The 20,858-nt window shown below is 44.5% G+C and overlaps 1 long non-coding RNA gene across 4 annotated transcripts in view; it reads right to left on the bottom strand.

Moving 5' to 3' along the window:
- LOC143806839 (uncharacterized) overlaps window positions 1-20,858 on the bottom strand; it is a 71,662-nt gene that overhangs the window by 8,907 nt on the left and 41,897 nt on the right. For all 4 annotated transcript variants that reach the window (XR_013221568.1, XR_013221570.1, XR_013221571.1 and 1 more), the window contains one exon: window positions 2,090-2,393. This is a non-coding gene — a long non-coding RNA (uncharacterized LOC143806839). The remainder of the gene's footprint in view (window positions 1-2,089; window positions 2,394-20,858) is intronic.

The following is a 20,858-nucleotide window of genomic DNA, read 5'->3' as shown; positions in this document are numbered from 1 at the left end:
TTAGACGGTTCGGGGGTTCTTGAATATCCAGCGTGGAAATTTTGATAGGGTTTTTGCTGACCGTATAAGTCATCTTACTATATTCTGCTATTAGTCAGTGGGCCTCTCTTTGCTAAATATCTAGTTCATTCTTACGTTTGTCTTTTCTCCTTACCTCACCGTTATTATTTGTTGGGGGCTTGTATCCAACTTTTGGGGTCTTTTCTCTAGAGGCAAGAAAGGTCTATCTTTTCCCTTCTAGGGTTAGTTAGTTCTCCGGCTGGCGCGAGACGTCTAGAACCAACGTAGGCACGTTCCCCGGCTGCTGCTATTTGTGGTGCTAGGATTAGATATATGGTCAGCCCAGTTACCACTGCCCTATGAGCTGGTTTTTTGTGTTTGCAGACTTGGTATGTATTTTTGAGACCCTCTGCCATTGGGGTCATAACAGGAGACACAGGAAAGATATATATCTTGGTACCTTGATACCTTTTAATGGCTATCTGAAAAGATGGTAACAAATTGCAAGCTTTCGAGACTACTCAGGTCTCTTCATCAGGCATAGACTAATAGAAATTCTGAAGAATCACATATTTATGCACAACACAGCACAGATAAATGCCATAGATAAGACATGTGACGTGAAGCAGAATTACCATTATGTGAGTGATAAACAGTTTTGTCCATAAATATTGGGACAGTTCATGGATAAAGAATGTTTAATTGTCCTCTGATTGGGGTCTGGTTCTGTTATGATGACCCCACATGGTCTGAGAAGCAAATTCCTTAGTTAATGTAAAAAGACATAAATCCATGCGACACATTCATTCCTGCACTGAGAGTGTCAAAAGTCATCATCAGCTTATATTCCCAGACTCTTCTGTCTCTCTGAGACTTGAAGTTACCTTTTAATACAAGTAATTTCATGTCCATAATGCTGTGATCCGGGAGACAAAAATGTATTGCCACAGGAAGATCCATTTTTTTCTCTTATCGTGTGGCGATGAGAATTCATTCTTGTTCTAAGCTTTTGCCCTGGCTCCCCCACATACTCCCCTAGGTAGATAGCAACCCAACAAGTAGATCTGATAAGAAGATGGGGGGGGGACCTCTTAATACATCCCTATGTATCAATAACAACTTCCATGTTCCAAGTTGAAAGAAATGGAGGAAGTGAACGGAATTACGCACCACATGTCTGGAAATTGTCCAGTTTGGCCACAAACATTGTTTTTCAAATTGACATAATTTAGTACGTAAGACAGATCTGCAGAAACACATACATAAAATATGGAGGGCCATTAGCTAGCATGTCAATGGTTTATGGCATCTTCGAGGTTTGGGGAAAAAAGGCCATAGCCCAAGGGACAACATTCCTGTTGCAGCTATGTGTATCTGGCTGGAGCAAAATAACGGCAAGAACATTCGTTGAGTGCGGCTCTGGCTTCTGCCTTGTACTGTTGATTGTACTTTGAACCAGATGACTCCAGCAAAGCATTACTGATCCCTGATTAGAGCCCTGCTGTGGCCATTATAGAGAGCAGGACTGATTTAGAGTGCTCAGGGGTGTAGACAAGTGCACAGTGCTGGGGTGATTCATCTATTGAGGTACACCACCTAAATATCCAAACTGTGAAAAACCTAATGCTTGTTTGCCCCAAATCCCATCTTTCAGGACTTCAGATGGAAACTGCGATTGAGTCACTGACCTGTTGGGCAAATGCAATGTGAACATACCCTACATAGAAATTAAATGTTTCCTTGCCTTTATCCAGTGATTATTTGATATCGCACATGCATAGGTTCCGTTCACTGCATCTGGCAGGGGGAGTTATTTGATTATACTTTATTTATTCATGTATTTATTTACATGGGTCTACTCTATATTTTATGAGGGTATGTTCACAAGTGGCATTTTTGTAGCGCTTTATTGCTGCATTTTTTAAGGGGAAAAAAGCTGAATTTTACAATCTACCCTATAATTAAAGATGCCATCGCAGTCCCTGTTGTAGTGGAAAACAAATTGACAGCCGTCACAATCCGAGCTGGGAAAAGCTGCAAACAGTGATCAAGTAGACAGAAAAGGTAAAAGCCCCAGTGGTGAACTTACCATTGGTGTACAGGGTCCCAAAATGTAAGGGGCCACTATGACCTCCAAGGCTTGTGAAATTCTGCATTATGATGAATTATTGGGCTGCAAAGGGCCCATATATTGTTCTTGAAAAGGGGCCCTCTTCTGTCTGAGTCCGCCAGTGAAAAGCCTAATTGTAGACCACCACCACACTGCTACATCATGTCCATAATCAACACCACCTGTTTGAATTAGTATCCACAAAGGGCTGTTATCATTCTCCTTGTCGCAGGGTTGTGCTCCTGTACCAGTGCTTTCCAAGGTTTTCAGCTTAGGGGATCCCCTGGAAAAAAATGGGAGAGAAACAAGGCTTGACATCAATCACAAGGCTGAGCTGAAAAATGAGATGCAGTTCATCAACATCTATAAGGTCATGTTCACACGTTCAGTATTAGGTCAGTATTTTACCTCAGTATTTGTAAGCCAAGGTCAGGAGTGGGTGATAAATATAGAAGTGGTGACGGGTTTCTATTATACTTTTCCTCTGATCGTTCCACTCCTGGTTTTGTCTTACAAATACTGAGGTAAAATACTGACCAAATACTGAACAGGTGAACGTAACCTAATCTCCTCATGCATGCATATGAATACTGATATCATATATATTTATATGATACTCTCTTGTAGTGCCTCTGTCTGCTTATACGTTAAAAATAAATTCAGACCAAGACCAGGCCTATATATAATTACAGATCACAAACCAGACGCCAATATTAATCCAGATTCCTAAATAAATTGAGGCCCAAAATTCTAAGGCGCCATTAATCCCTAAACACCTGTAAGCAAATGCAGTCCACATAATAGACCTCTATGAAACTCACTAAATAAGTACAGTCCCCAATCCAAACCCCTTAAGTAGACACTCAGTTCCTCTGTAGAGCCTCTTTTGTGCTCTTCCATCTGACGTCGGGAACCTGTACATATACCGTCACTTATCTGTGTAGGTCCTTCAACAAGACTGACATCCACAGGATTATGTGACCCTACCAGAGAAGGATTTTCTGCAGGTCCTGAACACATCTGTAAACTAGGCACTTAACTTAAAGATGAATTTTTTGACTTTTAATGTAGTCAAGGCAAAACGTTTCGTCCGTATCTGGCCTTTATCAATTACAAACTATACAGGAGGGTCAGGGATTCGTGGGAATCCTGTGGATTTTAGTGAGGCACGTCTCGGTATGGTCACTTTCACAAGATTATGGGGCGTCTAAAGAGGAACAACCCCAATGGTAAACAAGCCAAGGGACCTGAATGTGCGCACATACCGAGACGTGCCTCACTAAAATCCACAGGATTCCCACGAATCCCTGACCCTCCTGTATAGTTTGTAATTGATAAAGGTCAGATACGGACGAAACTTTTTGCCTTGACTACATTAAAAGTCAAAAAAATCATCTTTAAGTTGAGTGCCTAGTTTATTTTGTATTACTTCATGGTGTGGGCTCCTACTACGGCACCTTCCTTAGTAGTGCACACGGTTCTCTATTAGTACTGAACACATTTGTGTCAGGGACAGTGTTGAACTTATGTGCCAAAGGCCCACCAGTAACCAACTCCAGGGCCCCACTTTTCAGCTACATGCAAATGTGACATTATCCTCAATCACAAATGTATATAACAATGAACGGTGTAGATCATTAAATAAAGAAGATGTTGCCTTTGTCTGTACATGTGATTCAAGTATATAGTGCCAAGTACTGCTCATATAACAGAGTGGTGGCCCACCGGAGGATTCTCCTGTTCTCCAGTGGGCCAGTCCAAGCCTGGCCAGGGAAGATTGTTCAGAGCTATTTTTGTTGGAGTTTTGCTGCCATGTGCAACTAAAACTATGACAAAGCTACAATGTGCATAAAGTCTTTAAGATTGATTGTTCTGCGAGGGAGAAAAAAAAAATCTTGTAGTTATGGTACCTTTTAGGGTATGTTTCCACGTTCAGGAAACGCTGCTTGTTTGACGCTGCGCAGTGGAGGGGATTTGATGAAATCCTGTCTCCACTATGCGTGGAAACCCGCACGCGGCGGCCCTGCGACTACGGACATGCTGCGCGTCTTTTCAGATCGCAGCATGTCCGTACACCTTGCGGGGACGCAGCGTCCCCGCAAGGCATATCACAGGGCCCTATGGGAGAGAGCAATCATCCCGGATGTGAAGAGTTAACACATCCGGCATGATCGCGTCCCATTAAGGGGGCGGGGCTTAGCGCCGAGCGGCTTCGCCGCTGCGCCGATACCGCCGCCCAACCGTACCGTGGAGACATACCTTTAATGGCTAGCAAAAATAAAATAAGTGATATTACAAAGCAAGCTTCCGAGACTTCTTGGGTCTCTTCATCAGGCATGGTATAATAAAGTATCTGAAGAAACACAAATGTATGCACAAAAAGAGCAAAGGCATGACATAATACATGGACAGTTAACTAAGCAAACAATCTGAGCTCAGAGAAGGAATCCTTCATGAGCTTAGGGTACTGTTACACTAAACGATTTACCAACGATCACGACCAGCGATACGACCTGGCCGTGATCGTTGGTAAGTCGTTGTGTGGTCGCTGGAGAGCTGTCACACAGACAGCTCTCCAGCGACCAACAATGCCGAAGTCGCAGGGCTGCGCTTAGTAACCCGATGTTTACCCTGGTTACCATTGTAAATGTAAAAAAAACAAAAACACTACATACTTACATTCCGGTGTCTGCCACGTCCCTCGCCGGCGGCTTCCCGCACTGACTGTGCCAGTGCCGGCCGTAAAGCACAGCACAGTGGTGACGTCACTGCTGTGCTCTGCTTTTACTTTACGGCCGGCGCTCACAGTCAGTGCGGGAAGCTGACGGCGAGGGACGTGACAGACATCAGAAGGTGAGTATGTAGTGGTTTTTTTTTACATTTACAATGGTAACCAGGGTAAACATCGGGTTACTAAGCGCGGCCCATGTTTACCCTGGTTACAAGCGAACACAAGCGAACACATCGCTGGATCGGTGTCACACACACCGATCCAGCGATGACAGCGGGTGATCCAGCGACGAAATAAAGTTTCAAACGATCTGCTACGACGTACGATTCTCAGCAGGGTCCCTGATCGCAGTACCGTGTCAGACACAGCGAGATCATATGAATATCGCTGGAACGTCACAGATCGTGCCGTCGTAGCGACCAAAGTGCCACTGTGAGACGGTACCCTTAGATACATGGTGTGAGCGTTTTTATTGTTCCAGACCTGGTGCCCTCACTGTCTCTGGAGCAGATTCCTCAGTAGTAAGTCATAAATCCTCCTGACAGATTTAGTCCTGTGTGGATGATATCAAAGACTGTTATAAATGTTTGTTCACCAACCCATCTGTGTTTTTTGTGATTTGAAGATGCATTTCAATATAACAATTTTCATGTTGTTTATGTCACGTCCTGGACCTCAGGAATGTTTGGCCATAGGTTGATTTTTTTTTGTCTGTAATCGTGTGGCAATGAGACCTCATCCTTGCCCACAGTTTCTCTCCTGTTTCTCCAACATAGAGATCCCGAGTAGGACAAATAATTTTGTGCACTAAGTACACCACATTGGAAGAGGAACATTTGAATGTCTTAGGAATCTTATAGTCCTTCTGTGCATTGCGGACCTGTATCCGGTCTATGGTCATGAAAATTGGGTATTCGTGAATCTTGTGAGTTTCGCGCCTTATCTAACCCTTTCCAACCCACTCAGACTATCAATCCAACTTACCCACTCCCTAAATAATGATTCACCATATTTTTTCATTTAGATAAATTGGCCACAACAGCCTTTATTAACATTTAGCATAACAGTTTATTTATTTAACAGTATTCACGGGGAGGGCGGTCCTCGAAGCCCCAAACTGTAACAAAACTCAGGTCAATATCCATAAACTTGGCCCCCCCAGGTCGTATCTTGCCTCTAGCCACTAGGCACCAGCTCAGAAACACACAGAGACTCGCCCGGCCAATATCCTTCAAAATTACCCACGGATCCCAGTTATCTCCTCCGTGTGATCCTTACGTTCCATTCCATTTAATCCACTCAAGGGGGAGTCCAGGACCTTTGAGATCCCTCCCCCTCCGAGCCACCATTTACTAGCACCACCAACCTCGAGGACCTCCCCCCCACGCCATGCTGCCGCGACAAAGCATTCCATATTACAAACAAAATACAATTAAAGTATCTCTCAACCCATCCTCAAACCTTTCCTCACCCCGAATTCCCTTGATTAACATAATTAACCCCTACTTTACCAAGGGAGGGTGGGTGGGAGCTTGTTTTCTGTGTGTTGGGGCACCTAAAATGGTTGCCCTACTAAGATAGCTAGTGACTCTTATAGTGCCCCCCTTAACTCCACCTCTTCTCCCTCCTCTCTCCTCTTTAGCCCTATCCTGACTCCACAATTCAAATTCCTTAACCCCTCCCAGTCCAACCACTTTTCAAATGTTCAACTCCTATAGGCCCACTCAACCCTGTCATGACGTCCTCCCTTCAAAGGCCTGCGGCCCAGTACAGCCTCACTTTACATGAATGTAGGTTTTGCAGCTCTTCACATTGCAAGGATAGGTTCCTCTTGGTGTATCAGAGGGCATTGGCAGTTGGCTGATCATGGTAGACAGTGTGGAGGCCATATACTATAGGAGACTTATTTAGGGCCATAATATGGACAGATTTTTTTTTCCCAGGGCATTTTAATAACACTCTTATTTTAAGGGCATTGTGTCGAGATGTGCTGCAAAATTCCAGAGAATAGGGAAGTCAGCAGAGAAGAGATGTGGATTTGAAAAGTCATTATGTGTCATGTCCCACGACTTGGGAAATCATTCAATGTTTTGCATTGCTTGTGTTCTATCCTTCTTTCTAGGCAGAAGTTTGCTTTTCCCTGTATTTTGTCCCAACTCTCTCACTGTAGTCCTGTGATGTATGTTTGTTCACGCCCTTATTCTCCATTTTGTCATCATCACCATATCTGTATGCATCTTCTACATGTCCTCTGTTGAATATTCCTTTTTACCTGCTACTTTCATCATAATACAAGAATTTCGGTTAAAGCAACCCTCTTTTCCTGGAGTCTTCTTACATGAGAACGTGGCTGAGTTAAGCTATCTGATAAATCGGTATGAACGTGAGTACAGGTCAATACGGAAGCGCCCAAAAGAATAGGTCTATCCAGGCACCACTGCGTTCTACATACCCATGAGTCAGAATAGTAAAAAGGAATAACCTGCCTTCAGAGACAGTAACTCAAGGTCTGTGCTGAACCTCAGTGGAAAAGGACATTTCCCAGATACACAGTAACCCAGTTCCCAGCCAGACCCCAGCGTGCATAGAAGCACACACTGCAGATAAACAGTGAGAAGTATAACCCTCATCATCCACTCTTCCTGCCTGCAAACAAATCATGTCTGAAGCAAGGAATACAATGTCCCTACCAGACTTACAGACACAGGAAAGAGACCTAGATCCCCATCCACCAGCTAGTGAAAGGGGAAAACGTACAGTTAAACCTACATGGAAAGTCATGGAGAATTTAGAGACTGAAAAAGGTGTTGTATATCGTGATGTGTCTTCACTATGGGAGAAAGTGCTGAGTCACATAGACACTGTATCAAGGCCTGCTTCTCATGAGTTACCACTAGAGGGAGTCCTAGAACAATTATGCACAGCATACCAAAGGTATATGGAGAAGACTGACCAATACATTACTCTCCTGAAAAAACTGAATCTGCCAGAGACTTTAAAAGAATTGCAAAGTTTCCAGCAACTTAATTCTGAAAGGGACTACACCGTACGCGACATTAAGACAAAGATAGAGGCTAAAATTGCACGGACACCAGATGCATCATCTCGCTCATCCAAATCGTCTAAGCACTCAAAACGCTCATCTAGGTCAAGTTCATCAAAATATTCCACTCTCAGCCAGCAGCTTATAAGGGCACGTGCTAAGGCAGAAACGTCTAAGATACAAGCAGCCTTTGCGCAAAGGAGAGCAGATATGGACGCAGCCACAGCACAAAAGAGAGCAGAAATGGATGCAGCACAAAAGAGAGCAGAAATTGATGCAGCACAAAAGAGAGCAGAAATGGATGCAGCACAAAAGAGAGCAGAAATTGATGCAGCACAAAAGAGAGCAGAAATGGATGCAGCACAAAAGAGAGCAGAAATGGATGCAGCACAAAGGAGAGCAGACATGGATGCGGATGCAGCACGCAAGGAAGCTCTGGAGAAGGAATGTGAGCACGCAACAGCCATGGCGGAGTTAAGGATCCTGGAGCGAGCTATCAGTGGGAGTCAAAGAGACAGCATCAGTTTGTGTGAAGTGGAGGCAGAGGACCCTATTGAACGCACAAGAGACTACGTGCTAAGCCAAAATGGCGAACCGCAGATCATCACTAACACTCCTGATGGCGTTCATGCTTCTCCAGGGCACCAGGATGCCTATCCACTTACAGAACCCTACACTCAAGGTCAGTACAATGCTCCCGAACTTGAACTTCCTTCGTATTCCGGTATGCGCCAAGACCCTGCATCTCATCAAACTCCACAGGCTATTATCTACACGCAACCCAATATACCGGCAGGTCATTATACTCTCGACAACCGCATAGTGCCAGCTCCGCATGTAGCAGAGACTATACCCACCAAACCGGTTGCTGGACTAAATGCATATGCCACTCCATACTTACCCACGTTTCAAGGCCAAGACGTCTCCACTCCTATGTACAACACCGCTCAGCCCACATTCGTGCATCCTAAGTCAGAAAGAACAGACATGTCTGACTTCGCAAGGTACATGATTCGCCGCGAACTTACTAAAACCGGTCTCACAAGGTTTGACGACCAACCTGAAAATTACAGAGGTTGGAAAAATGCCTTTAGAACCGTAACTAGTGACCTCGGCATCACTGCTGCCGAAGAGCTGGACCTGCTAATCAGATGGCTAGGACCACAATCCACAGAGCGTGTCAAGAGACTCAGGTCTGTACATATCAGTAATCCAATGGCTGGTCTCATGGCTGCATGGGAAAGACTAGAGAAAAACTTTGGCAGTCCAGAAGCCATAGAGGATGCACTGTTCAAGCGTCTACAGAGTTTTCCAAAGATAGCAAGCAAAGACAGTTCAAAGTTCCTGGAGCTCAGTGACTTGCTGTTAGAGCTCCATCTGGCCAAGGCAGACACCCACCTACCTGGCCTCAGCTATCTGGACACTGCTCGTGGAGTAAATCCCATTATCTCCAAGCTACCGTACAACGTGCAAGAAAGGTGGACTACACTAGGGTCAAAATACAAGAAAGACCATCAAGTGTCATTTCCTCCATTCTCCTACTTCTGTGAGTTTATAAAAGATGTGGCAGAACGCAAGAACGACCCAAGCTTTTCCTACCAAGAATCCAGTGGCCCAGCTTCACCTCCTTCTAAATACGTCAGCGCACGCTCGAACGACAGAAACCGCAGGGGTCCAGTGTCAGTGAAGAAGACGGATATTCTTCCCATACCAACATCAGCCCCAGGCAAGAGTAACAAAAGTGAAAAGATAGAGAACCCAAATCGTGAGTGTCCCATCCACAAGAAGCCACATCCCTTAAAAAAGTGCATCGGCTTCAGGAAGAAACCGCTCCTAGAACGCAAGGAGCTTCTAAAGAAGTTCGGGGTATGCTACAGATGTTGTGCTTCTACTGAACACCTTGCTAAAGACTGTAAAACTACAATTAAGTGCATGGAGTGTGACAGTGAGGACCACGTACAAGCACTCCACCCATTCCGTCCTGACTCTACACTTACTCCTTCCCCCACCACGAGCCATGGCGGGGAGGACGCAGCTCAAACTGCAAGCCATACCACAATATCTTCTTCATGCACAGAAGTCTGCGGAGAAGACCTCTGGGACAAGTCCTGTGCGAAGATTTGCCTGGTGAACGTATATCCCAATGGTCACCCAGAGAAAGCCGTGAAGGTGTACGTCCTTCTGGATGATCAGAGCAACCGATCACTTGCAAGGTCAGAACTCTTTGATATGTTTAACTTAAAGGGAAATGCCTACCCTTACACCTTAGGTACCTGCAGTGGTGTTACAGAGGTTTATGGGAGAAGGGCCAGTGGTCTTACAGCGACATCTCTCGAGAACACCGTCGAGATACCGTTACCTACACTGGTCGAGTGCAACCAGATTCCATCCAATCGAGAAGAGATCCCAACGCCAGAGGCTGCTCTTCATCACCAACATCTCAAGGGGATAGCAAACAAGATACCAGCCCTCAACAACAGTGCAGATATCCTGATTCTGCTTGGCAGAGACATTCTCCGGCTGCACAAGGTGCGTCAGCAAATTAATGGACCACACGATGCACCATTTGCCCAACGCTTAGATCTAGGCTGGGTAATCATAGGCAATGTTTGCATACACAAGATGAAGAGACCCAACAACATCTCCTCTTACAAGACACACATCTTGTCAAATGGTCGCAGCACCCATTTCCAACCATGCCCACATCACTACTGGGTGAAAGAGAAAGTGAGCAACACCAAGTGGCAACAGGAATCCTTCAACAACATGAACACACTCCAGTCCTGGGAAGAAAACCTCGGGTCATCAGTGTTCGATTCCACAAGTAATGACAACAAGTTGGCACCCACAAGGGAAGATAAAGAATTTATAAAGGTTATGGATAAAGAATTTGTTCAAGACGACTCCAACAGTTGGGTAGCTCCTTTACCCTTTCGTTTCCCAAGAGTGAGGTTGCCGAACAACCTGCAGCAAGCAACTGCAAGGTTCTCATCCTTAAAGCGTACCCTAAAGAGGAAACCAGAGATGGAGAAGCATTTCATTGACTTTATGCAGAACATCTTTGACAGAAATCATGCTGAACCTGCGCCACCACTGAGGGAGGGAGAAGAATGTTGGTATCTTCCATCCTTTGGTGTCTATCACCCTCGCAAGCCTAATCAGATCAGAGTGGTGTTTGACTCCAGTGCTCAGTTTGAAGGCCTCTCTCTCAATAACCTGCTCCTAACTGGGCCCAACCTGAACAACAGCCTCCTTGGAGTATTGATCCGCTTCAGACAAGAACCTGTTGCCATAATGGCCGACATTCAGCAGATGTTTCATTGCTTCATTGTGAAAGAAGACAACAGAAACTATCTTAGGTTCCTATGGCACAAGGACAACAACGTCAACAATCAGGTCATAGACTACCGGATGAAGGTCCATGTCTTCGGCAACAGTCCCTCACCTGCTGTGGCGATCTATGGACTGAGACGGACAGCCCAGGAAGGTGAGAGAGAGTACGGTTCCGATGCTCGGCAATTTGTAGAGAAGAACTTCTACGTGGACGATGGGCTCAAGTCCTTGCCCACAAGCGAAGATGCAATTGACCTACTCTCCAGGACACAGGAAATGCTATCCACATCAAACCTCAGACTCCACAAGATTATCTCTAACAGTCAAGAGGTAATGAACGCGTTTCCATCTGAGGACCGTGCCTCAAACCTAAAGGACCTCAACTTGGGTTCCGATGTTCCTCCAACACAGCGCAGCCTTGGTCTACTGTGGGATATCAAACGGGACACCTTCACTTTCCAAGTGTCACCCTATGACAAACCCTTTACCAAACGAGGAGTCCTATCTGTCATAAATAGCATCTATGATCCTCTCGGGTTTGTAGCACCCATCACTATTCAAGGCAAGATACTGTTAAGACAGCTTACGGCCGAGAACACGGATTGGGACACCCCGCTCCCAACTCAGAAACAGCAAAGGTGGGAGGCGTGGAAGAAGTCTCTGAAGTTCTTAGAGCAACTCCAAGTCCCACGTTGTTATTCTCCAAGATCACCTTTGACTGCAATCAGAAGAGAAGTCCATATTTTCTCTGACGCATCTACAGAAGCCATAGCCGCAGTAGCTTATCTGATGACCTTAGGAGCTAACAAGGCACATTGTGGTTTCATCCTGGGTAAAGCCAAATTAACTCCAAAGCCTGCACACTCTGTACCCAGACTCGAGCTTTGCGCTGCGGTATTGGCAGTAGAAATTGCTGAAGTTGTACAAGACGAAATGGACATTACAATTGATTCCTTTACCTTCTACACCGACAGCAGGGTGGTACTCGGGTACATTCACAACCAAACAAAGCAGTTCTATACATATGTGAGCAACAGAGTAGAGCGCATCAGAAGTTTTTCTACCCCTGAGCAGTGGCATCACATCTCCACCGATTTAAACCCAGCCGACCGAGGTACAAGACTCGCAGCTGCTTCTAAGCTTGATGACAACATGTGGTTAACGCCTCCCAGTCTCCTGTACGAAGATTTCTGTGCGAACAACACCAAAAATGCTTATGAGCTGGTGGAACCAGAATCTGACAAGGAGATAAGACAAACTATCTCTGCTCACTATACTTCAATGACAACTAGGCAAGGTTTGAAGTCTCATCGTTTTGAACGCTTTTCAAGCTGGTCCTCCGTTGTACGAACTGTAGCTCGTCTCATTCACATTGCTCGCTGTTTTACAAAGGACAAGCCCTCAGGGTGCCATGGTTGGCACGTGTGTAAGAGTCGTCTTACTGCCGACGACATAGACCATGCCGAACAAGTTATCATCAGGTGTGTGCAACAAGAAGAATATTCACATGAGATTGGCAGTATTACCAAGGGAGTCAGCGTGTCCAAAAACAGCACTCTACTCGACTTGAATCCAGTAGTCGATCATCTCAAGTTTCTAAGAGTGGGAGGACGTTTAAGTAAATCAGACCTATACGATAAAGAGCAGAACCCTTTCATCATTCCAGGTCGACATCACGTCACTACTCTGTTGATTCGACACTATCACGAACGAGTACAGCACCAAGGCAGACATCTTACTGAAGGTGCCATCAGGTCTGCTGGTCTGTGGATCATGGGAATGAAGAGGTGCATCTCTTCAGTTCTCCATAGATGTGTCAAGTGCCGAAGGTTACGAGGAAAACACCAACAACAACAAATGGCGAACCTCCCAGCAGATCGACTGAGCATGGACCAACCGTTTTCATATGTTGGTGTAGACGTCTTCGGGCCATGGTCAGTTGTTACCAGGAAAACCCGTGGAGGAGCCGCGAACAGTAAGCGATGGGCTGTCCTATTCACCTGTCTCAGTATCCGTGCAGTTCACATCGAGGTTATTGAATCCATGGATACCTCCAGCTTCATCAATGCCCTAAGAAGATTCTTTTCCATCCGGGGACCTGCCAAACAACTCCGGTCCGACTGCGGCACAAACTTTGTAGGAGCCTGCAAGGAACTGCAGTTTGACAACTTCTTGTCCGACAATGGATGCACTTGGGTATTCAACCCTCCACACTCTTCACACATGGGTGGATCTTGGGAACGCATGATTGGTGTTGCACGAAGGATCCTCGACTCCATGTTGCTGGACCATAAACTTCCCCTTACTCATGAAGTTCTGGTTACCTTCCTCGCAGAAGTGTCAGCCATAATAAATGCTAGACCTTTGGTTCCAGTATCATCCGACCCCGATGCTCCAACGATACTTACTCCAGCTACACTCCTTACACAGAAGATTGGAGCCGCTACAGTCCCACCTGGGAATTTCGATAACAAGGACATTTACAAACGTCAGTGGAGACAAGTTCAACACCTGGCTAATGTGTTTTGGCATCGCTGGAAGACCGAATATTTGCACTTGCTTCAAAACCGTCACAAATGGCAGACGCCCAGTCCCAATCTCCAAGAAGGAGACCTTGTTCTCTTAAAGGACAAAGAGGCTCATCGTAATGACTGGCCAATGGGACTTATCACCAAGGTCCTACCCGGTGAGGACGGAAAGACTCGTAAGGTAGAAGTTAAGGTGACAAAAGGGGGCTCTACCCGAACCTTCTTCCGCCCGGTCACTGAACTCGTGCTGCTTCTACGAAAGGAGGACATCACATGAACTGAACATGCTCCTGGACGTTGTTCACGGCGGGGAGCATTCCTCCTCATCCCCCAGTTTATTGAATGTTGACATTTTCCATTGGATTGAACCTTTAACATTCCCATTGGATTCTGGGTTGGTGGAAGAGTTTGCATGTTTGCGGCTTCCCCAATCTGAAGATGGGTTTTATATACTTGAACTTATCTTTCGGTGTGATCTACGGGTCAACAACAACGAGTTGGACTTAAAAATCTTTTATGTTTTATTATTGCATGCACGTTTTCTTCCTCTTGTTTTTTCAGGTTCGAACGACTTCGAAGAATTACGGACATCGTGAAATCCAAGGATTTCAGACGGGGAGTGTCATGTCCCACGACTTGGGAAATCATTCAATGTTTTGCATTGCTTGTGTTCTATCCTTCTTTCTAGGCAGAAGTTTGCTTTTCCCTGTATTTTGTCCCAACTCTCTCACTGTAGTCCTGTGATGTATGTTTGTTCACGCCCTTATTCTCCATTTTGTCATCATCACCATATCTGTATGCATCTTCTACATGTCCTCTGTTGAATATTCCTTTTTACCTGCTACTTTCATCATAATACAAGAATTTCGGTTAAAGCAACCCTCTTTTCCTGGAGTCTTCTTACATGAGAACGTGGCTGAGTTAAGCTATCTGATAAATCGGTATGAACGTGAGTACAGGTCAATACGGAAGCGCCCAAAAGAATAGGTCTATCCAGGCACCACTGCGTTCTACATACTCATGAGTCAGAATATTATGGCATCTAGACAAGATGGAGATGAAAAGAAAGAGAAGACTGCAAAGAAGATGTAATCTATAAGGTATCTGGGAGTAAATGTTTATCTGTGATACTGACTACTGTGGTTCCTGTATGGTCAGTAGTCTGATGATGCCTCTTAATACTAACTCCCAGTATCTCCATAGCACTGTTAAGGATATACTGGGAGATGTAGGGTTGTAGATTCATGCGATACAATTGTTTATGGGGCTGGTTTGATATTACAATAGATTGTTGTACTAAGCTTGGTTCTTGTATTCAAGTACTATTGGTTCTGGTTATGTATTCATTTACTTATGGTGGTTTTGTAGATGTATTATATACCGATGGAGGTTCTCTTAGCGTACTAATTTACTGATGGTTGTTCTGGTGACATTCATGTACTGATGGTGGTTCTGGTGATGTATTTATTTACTGGTGATGTTTTTGGTGCCAGATTCATGTATTTTTGATTGCTCTGGTGCTCTAATTATGTACTGATGATGATTTTGGCTTCGTATTCATGTACTGATGATGGTTCTGGTGATGAATATATCAATAGAATCATCATCACTACATGGAAACAGCACCAGAAAGCCCATCACTACATAAATATGTCACCAGAACCAGAATACATCACCAGAACCACCATCACTGTTGTGTAAGCCGTAGTTGTCCCATGACGGATGCAAAATCCATCAGACGTATCCCTTTATTTCCATCAAAGTGTTAATCCCCACAGCGGGGAAGCCCAATCAGTGCACAGGTAACTGCATGAACTGATGCTGCAAGCATGTATACAGCAGTAAGTGCTCTGTGAACCGGGGTGCCACTCCAAAGAAATAGCCACAATGGATACAAAAATTGAAAGGAACGGATGGCACTCACCGGTTAAAAAAAGTCTTTATTCCAATACTTTAAAAAATCGGCATTGGGAGGATGGGAGGACTGGACGACAGCTGTTTCGCGCTGCAGTGGCGCTTCTACTGGTTATTTATAATGGTGGTCTGTCTATTTTCCCTTAGTGTATTTGCCAAATGCTGGATACCTTAACTGAAACCAAACAGCCCCGATTCTAGTTACACTATATTAGTTTCCGTACTATCCTTGGGTTCTACATTTATAATATAGGATGTCAGGGATGAATATCAAAATTTTTCCCCCTGTATTGTGTAAATGGTGAGAGAAAAGTCACTGATTATGTTTCTAACATTGAAATTGCACTCCCTGTTAGTTCACATCCCTAAAGCACATCACTTATTTTTTACCTTTGATTTTTGTGAAAAAGGTAACAATTCTAGTGGAAGTAGTCATCAGAACTCGCTAACTAACCCATTGGCGTTGAAGGGGGATGTGCATTAAGTGTCCTGTTACCTTTGTGTCCGAGCCTTTCCTTTGCTTTGGGGGTGAGGGTGGATGCACGGTCAGCTTCATCTGCCTAGGGTGCCAAAATACTGTGTCCTGGCTACATATTATATATATATATATATATATATATATATATATATATATATTTTTTTTATATATATATATATATATATATATATATATATATATATATACACTCACTGGCCACTTTATTAGGTACACCTGTCCAACTTCTTGTTAACACTTAATTTCTAATCAGCCAATCACATGGCGGCAACTCAGTGCATTTAGGCATGTAGACATGGTCAAGACAATCTCCTGCAGTTCAAACCGAGCATCAGTATGGGGAAGAAAGGTGATTTGAATGCCTTTGAACGTGGCATGGTTGTTGGTGCCAGAAGGGCTGGTCTGAGTATTTCAGAAACTGCTGATCTACTGGGATTTTCACGCACAACCATCTCTAGGGTTTACAGAGAATGGCCCGAAAAAGAAAAAAAATCCAGTGAGCGGCAGTTCTGTGGGCGGAAATGCCTTGTTGATGCCAGAGGTCAGAGGAGAATGGGCAGACTGGTTCGAGCTGATAGAAAGGCAACAGTGACTCAAATCGCCACCCGTTACAACCAAGGTAGGCCTAAGAGCATCTCTGAACGCACAGTGCGTCGAACTTTGAGGAAGATGGGCTACAGCAGCAGAAGACCACACTGGGTACCACTCCTTTCAGCTAAGAACAGGAAACTGAGGCTACAATTTGTACAAGCTCATCGAAATTGGACAGTAGAAGATTGGAAAAACGTTGCTTGGTCTGATGAGTCTCGATTTCTGCTGCGACATTCGGATGGTAGGGTCAGAATTTGGCGTAAACAACATGAAAGCATGGATCCATCCTGCCTTGTATGGAGCATCTTTGGGATGTGCAGCCGACAAATCTGCGGCAACTGTGCGATGCCATCATGTCAATATGGACCAAAATCTCTGAGGAATGCTTCCAGCACCTTGTTGAATCTATGCCACGAAGAATTGAGGCAGTTCGGAAGGCAAAAGGGGTCCAACCCGTTACTAGCATGGTGTACCTAATAAAGTGGCCGGTGAGTGTATATATATATATATATATATATATATATATATATATACTAGATGGTGGCCCGATTCTAACGTATTCTAGAATATGCATGTCCACGTAGTATATTGCCCAGTCACGTAGTATATTGCCCAGTCACGTAGTATATTGCCCAGCCACGTAGTATTTAGTATTTTGCCCAGCCATGTAGTATATTGTCCAGGCACGTAGTATATTGCCAAGTGACGTAGTATATTGCCCAGCGACGTAATATATTGCCCAGCGACGTAGTATATTGCTCAGCGCCATAGTATATTGCCCAGTTACGTAGTATATTGCCCAGCGACGTAGTATACAGCACAGAGCCACGTAGTATATTGCACAGCGAAGTAGTATACAGCACAGAGCCACGTAGTATATTGCCCAGCCACGTTTGTCACAGGTTAAAAAATAAAAAATAAACATATACTCACCTTTCCGAGGGCCCCTTGTAGTCCACGGCAGCTTCCGGTCCCAGGGTTGGTCTGAGCGCAGGACCTGTGATGACGTCGCGGTCACATGACCGTGTAGCGGTCACATGACCGTGACGTCACGTCAGGTCCTTTCCGTGCAGGTGCGCAGGACTTGTGATGATGTCGCAGGTCCTTCTGCCATACCATCTTTGCCACCGCAACCTGCAATGGAAGATGGCGGGCGGCGCGAGCGGCTCAGCGGACTACAGAGGGTGAGTATAGCAGGTTTTTTTTTTATTATTTATTATTTTTAACATTACATTTTGTACTATTGATGCCGCATAGGCAGCGTCAATAGTGCAAAGTTGGGGACACACAGGGTTAATAGCGGCGGTAACGGAGTGCGTTACCCACGGCATAACGCGGTCCTTTACCGCCGGCATTAACCCTGTGTGAGCAGTGACCGAAGGGGTGTATGCGGGCGCCAGGCAGTGAGTGCGGGGAGTAAGGAGCGGCCATTTTTTTCCGGACTGTGCGCGTCGCTGATTGGTCGCGGCAGCCATGACAGGCAGCTGGCGAGACCAATCAGCGAACGAATAACCGCGACAGACAGAAGGACAGACAGAAAGACGGAAGTACCCTTAGACAATTATATAGTAGATATATATATATATATATATATATATGTACAGTATATATATAGTACAGAGCAAAAGTTTGGACACACCTTCTCATTTAAAGATTTTTCTGTATTTTCATGACTATGAAAATTGTAAATTCACACTGAAGGCATCAAAACTATGAATTAACACATGTGGAATTATATACTTAACCAAAAAGTGGGAAACAACTTAAAATATGTCTTATATTCTAGGTTCTTCAAAGTAGCCACCTTTTGCTTTGATGACTGCTTTGCACACTCTTGGCATTCTCTTGATGAGCTTCAAGAGGTAGTCACCGGAAATGGTTTTCACTTCACAGGTGTGCCCTGTCAGGTTTAATAAGTGGGATTTCTTGCCTTATAAATGGTGTTGGGACAATCAGTTGTGTTGTGCAGAAGTCTGATGGATACACAGCTGATAGTCCTACTGAATAGACTGTTAGAATTTGTATTATGGCAAGAAAAAAGCAGCTAAGAAAAACGAGTGGCCATCATTACTTTAAGAAATGAAGGTCAGTCAGTCCGAAAAATTGGGAAAACTTTGAAAGTGTCCCCAAGGACAGTGGCAAAAACCATCAAGTGCTACAAAGACACTGGCTCACATGAGGACCGCCCCAGGAAAGGAAGACCAAGAGTCACCTCTGCTTCTGAGGATAAGGTTATCCGAGTCATCAGCCTCAGAAATCGCAGGTTAACAGCAGCTCAGATTAGAGACCAGGTCACTGCCACACAGAGTTCTAGCAGCAGACACATCTCTACAACAACTGTTAAGAGGAGACTTTGTGCAGCAGGAAGAAGTCTCCAAGTCTTTCAGGATCCAAGAAGTATTGTTTCTCCTTGCGGAGAGTGGCATGTTAAGCTGACTGTTGACTGTTAGGATTGCTTCTTCCAATAGGTGGCACTAGAGTTCTAGTCCTCTTCCTCTCTGAAGAGACAATTTGCATATTTCTCAGAGGAGCACTGCGGATTTAAGTCTCCTCACCTCGACATGCTTAACATGTCACTCTCCGCAAGGAGAAATGATACTTCTTGGATCTCGGTCAGATGCCTCTCAATCAGCCAAACCAGATCTCCACATTGCACTAATGAGGGGCAGTACACCGAAACACAGTGTCTGCAAATTGAGATCTGGTTTGGCTCTTAACCTAAGTCATGTTACAAGGCTCGTTAAAGGGTTGACATTGACTGTTAGGATTGCTACTTCCAATAGGTGGCACTAGAGTTCTAGTTCTCTTCTTCTCTGAAGAGACAATTTGCATATTTCCCAGAGGAGCATTGCGGCTTTAAGTCTCCTCACCTTGACATGCTTAACATGTCACTCTCCGCAAGGAGAAACTATACTTTTTGGATCTTAGTAAAGAGTAGAATGATTTGCTTTACCTAAAATCTCTATCTTGGTCTCATTTCTTTACAAGACGCTTTTCAAGAAGTATTTTGGCTTACTCACGTACCTTTTGGCAAACTGCAGTTTAGCCTTTTTATGTCTCTGTGTCCTCCATGGGGTCCTCCTGTATCTCCTGCCTTAGTGTTTCATTTCATTCAAGTGTCAATGGATAGTTTGCAATGACACTGATGCATCCTAAGCCTGCAGGACAGCTTGAATTTCTTTGGAACTTGATTAGAGCTGCTTATTCACCATTCCAACTATTCTACAACCTTTCAGTAATTTTTCTCTGCCGCCCACTTCCAGGGAGATTAGCTACTGTGCCATGGGTTGTAAACATCTTGATTATGTTGTGCACCATGGACAAAGGAACATCAAGATCTATGGAGATGGACTTATAACCTTGAGATTGTTATTGTTCAACAATTTTGCTTCTCAAGTCTTCAGACATTTCCCTTCTCCTCTTTCTGTTCTCCATGATAAGTGTGGCACTCACAGACACACAATGTAAAGATTGAGTCAACTTCTCCCCTTTTTATCTGGTTTCAGGTGTGATTTTCATATTGCCCACACCTGTTACTTGCCACAGGTGAGTTTGAACGAGCATCACATGCCTGAAACAAAGTTGTTTACCCACAATTTTTGAAAAGTACCAACAATTTTATCCTACCACTTTGGGGGTTTTGTCTAAAATGCTGTCCAATTTTCCCTTTTTTCTCTGTTTTTTTTTTGTGTGCTTCCAGTACACACAAAGGAAATAAAACATGTGTAATTGCAATAATTTTCTGTGAGAAATACTTCATTTTCTGGAATAAATTCAAGGGTGCCCACACTTTCAGCCATGACTGTAGATATTACGGGCCTGCTGGAAATAACCTAGGGCTGTGCTCTTCTTTCTCCAGCGTACTATAGACAATGAATGGAGTGGAGAATGAATCATGTATGCAACTTCACTCCTCTCCATTCAAGACAAAGCACAGCAGAGCCAGATTCCCGTGTTCCAGAGTCCTCTACTCGCTGAGTGTAACTTACTATCTTGGGAATAACCCTATAAGGAGTTAAATGAGTTGTATGAGATTAGAGAAAATGTTTTTTTTTTCAGAAACAGCAGCAATCCTCCCCATGGACTTTGTCTGGTTTTGCACTCAGGCATCA

The sequence above is a fragment of the Ranitomeya variabilis genome, chromosome 2 (genome assembly GCF_051348905.1).
Source record: "Ranitomeya variabilis isolate aRanVar5 chromosome 2, aRanVar5.hap1, whole genome shotgun sequence".
Taxonomy (NCBI): Eukaryota; Metazoa; Chordata; class Amphibia; order Anura; family Dendrobatidae; genus Ranitomeya; species Ranitomeya variabilis.
Note: the sequence above shows the minus strand (reverse complement) of the source record. Positions and strands in the feature narration are given on the sequence as shown.